This window comes from Liolophura sinensis, chromosome 1, assembly GCF_032854445.1.
Source record: "Liolophura sinensis isolate JHLJ2023 chromosome 1, CUHK_Ljap_v2, whole genome shotgun sequence".
Taxonomy (NCBI): domain Eukaryota; kingdom Metazoa; phylum Mollusca; class Polyplacophora; order Chitonida; family Chitonidae; genus Liolophura; species Liolophura sinensis.
Genome location: NC_088295.1, coordinates 7,403,313 through 7,406,981, shown reverse-complemented (window position 1 = coordinate 7,406,981; position 3,669 = coordinate 7,403,313).

Genomic DNA, 3,669 nt, shown 5'->3' with positions numbered 1-3,669 from the left:
TATATCGCAAAGTTCAGGGTGTTTCGTGAGGATATGGCTACACTGAATTGTTCAGCTACTGTAAACTGGCCGGTAAGTTATTCAACAGATGTTATCTCTGTTTTGATAAATATAACATAACCTGTGTCATATAATATTATAGGACCGGCCTGTTATTACGTAGGAAATATTTGTGATGTCTCCCTTCCAAAACATAACTCGAAATCGGATTTCATCCACCAATCTTGACTGCCAGACCGGAACAAAAACCTAGAGGCTGTTGCAGATTTCACCTCAGGGAGTTCCCATATCGAAGCTGGAGATAAACGACCGAGAGACGTTTGTCCCCCTGGCGATCGCGGGAAATCAAGATTATCCCTGGCCTTTCTTAGATTGTGTGAAAAGCCAGAGTACAGTACAGCGGTCATTACTCAATTATAAGTCTTGTGATGTTACAAGTATCTTGATATACCAGATGGAAAGATTACGGGTAGTCGGAAAATTGCGTTATATATAACATAATGGCCAGAGTCGCTTGTTTGTAGCCCTGAGCGTAGCATGTACTTATCTTAGTATTGCATCAGAGCTCAACATTTCCTCAACATAACAGCAGTTGTATTGAGCTGCTCCTTCCCTCAGCACTGTACCAATGTCATAGAGCTGCCACTTCCCTCAACACTGCACCAATGTCATAGAGCTGTCCCTTCCCTCAACACTGCACCAGTGTGATAGAGCTGCTCCTTCCTTCAACACTGCACCAATGTCATAGAGCTGCTCCTTCCCTCAACATTGCACCAATGTCATAGAGCTGCTCCTTCCCTCAACACTGCACCAATGTCATAGAGCTGCCCCTTCCCTCAACACTGCACCAATGTCATAGAGCTGCCCCTTCCCTCAACACTGCACCAGTGTCATAGAGCTGTCCCTTCCCTCAACACTGCACCAGTGTCATAGAGCTGCTCCTTCCCTCAACACTGCAGCAATGTCATAGAGCTGCCCCTTCCCTCAACACTGCACCAATGTCATAGAGCTGTCCTTTCCCTCCATACTGCACCAATGTCATGGAGCTGCTCCTTCCCTCAACACTGCACCAATGTCATAGAGCTACCCCTTCCCTCAACACTGCACCAGTGTCATAGAGCTGCTCCTTCCCTCAACACTGCACCAATGTCATAGAGCTGCCCCTTCCCTCAACACTGCACCAATGTCACAGAGCTGCTCCTTCCCTCAACACTGCACCAATGTCATAGAGCTGCCCCTTCCCTCAACACTACGGCAATGCCATAGAGCTGTCTTTTCCCTCAACACTGCACCAGTGTCATAGAGTTGCCCCTTCCCTCAACACTGCACCAATGTCATAAAGCTGCTCTTTCCCTCAACACTGCAGCAATGTCATAGAGCTACCCCTTCCCTCAACACTGCACCACTGTCATAGAGCTGCCCCTTCCCTCAACACTGCACCAGTGTCATAGAGCTGCCCCTTCCTTCAACACTGCTTCAATGCTATTGAGCTGCCCTTGCTCTCAACACTGCATCAATGTCATAGAGCTGCTCCTTCCCTCAACACTGCACCAATGTCTTAGACCTGCGCCTTCCCTCAACACTGCACCAGTGTCATAGAGCTACCCCTTCCCTCAACACTGCACCAATGCTATAGGACTGCCCTTGCCCTCAACACTGCACCAATGTCATAGAGCTGCTCCTTCCCTCAACACTGCACCAATGTCATAGAGCTGCTCCTTCCCTCAACACTGCACCAATGTCATAGAGCTGTCCCTTCCCTCAACACTGCACCAATGTCATAGAGCTGCCCCTTCCCACAACACTGCACCAATGTCATAGAGCTGCCCCTTCCCTCAACACTGCACCAATGTCATAGAGCTGCCCCTTCCCACAACACTGCACCAATGTCATAGAGCTGCCCCTTCCCTCAACACTGCACCAATGTCATAGAACTGCTACTTCAATCAATATTACATCAGTGCTATAGAGTTGTTACTTCTCTCAACATTACATCAGTGCTGTAGAGCTGCTACTTTCCATAACAATGTATCAGTGCTATAGAGTTGTTACTTCCCTCAACATTACATAAGTGCTATTAAGCTGCTACTTCCCTCAACATTACAACAGTGCTGTAGAGCTGCTACTTCTCTCAACATTACATCAGTGCTATAGAGTTGTTACTTTCCTCGACGTTGCATCAGTGCTAAAGTGCTGCTACTGCTACTTCCCTCAACATTCCTTTGCTATTTTCTCTTAAAATCGTATCGATGTTATACAGCTGACATTAACGCAATGCGCCGAGCGTTGCATTACTGAAGAGACAACATTTCTATTAACGTTACGCCAGTATAATGGTGCAGGTACGTCCTGGAACATTATACCAGTGTGCCGGTGCTGCTACATTGTACCGATGCTGATACATTGTACCAACGCTGCTACATTGTGCCAGTGCTGCTATAAAGATGACACTTCCATCAACACTACACCAATGCTATAGATATGGTGCTTCCCTAATTATGTACCTCTGTATATGCTATGTACCGATGCTGTAGGGCTAGTAACTATGTTGTATTACAGATACGTCCTAAAACATCGTAGGCCTACAGATCTTGTACGGTCCTCACCGCTGTGCTAACGTTATCTGGAGTAAAGGGCACGATGTTAAGCTTTCATCAACATATCTGAAAAGTGAGCAAGATTAACTCACCGTCTCCGACGGCAACGTCCTTGGTTTCATTCTGAAATTAACTTGGCATTAACAAAGAAAAGTCTCTGATCATCTTTCAATCTGGTTTAATGCAATTTAATTGCAATTTACACTGCGGGCTACTGGGCTTTATCTGACTATACAACAATCATTTCAAATTTTATGGATTAAAAAAATTGTCAGAGCCAGTCGGAAATCTCTGCGGCCTTTGGACTACTTATCACTTCCAGACACAATGGAACCAAGTCCTTTTATTTATTGTTTGGACCTTGCCAGCTGTAAGCGATGGACTTCGCTCCTGTGACGTTTGGCCAGTCCAGCGTTCGCTGACGACCACTTTTTTTCCCGCCAATATGGTGTGCACATCACTTAGGGAAACACTTTTCAGTAACCGGCTTCCATGATCCATATAATTGACCGCTATCACATAAGTGAAAAAACTTTTTGCATTTGGCGTTTTCACATCTTTGTGAAACTGGGTCTTGATTCCTACAATGAATGGAACCACGTGAACTCGATCAATTTGTTATTTGGCATGTGAAAGGCAATTTCATTTTACTGACAAAAAACCTCTTACAATGGACAGCCTATTGGCAGACATCTTCAAAGACAAGTCACGGTTACACATGCTCAAAATCTAACACGGAGGATCCATTCAAAACACTGGAGAACGGAGACTTTTGTTTCAAACTTCACAGATAGACTATAGTACGTTTTATACCTTTACACTTACACGTACTGAAGGGTTCCGCAGAGCGTCCGCCTCGAAGTCGGGACATCCAGGGATCAAACCCGCACTGAGAGCTTATAGTAAGGAAACATAACTGGTTGGCCTGGTCAGTAAAATGTGAATGACTGGGGTACGTCTGGTGTCTTTGGCATAATACTTCAGTGGTAGCAGCAGCCATGAACTGCTAAGTTCTAAGCTTCCTTTTACACGACAAACTATCCTTACCATTAATTGTGCTGATTACCCCTCT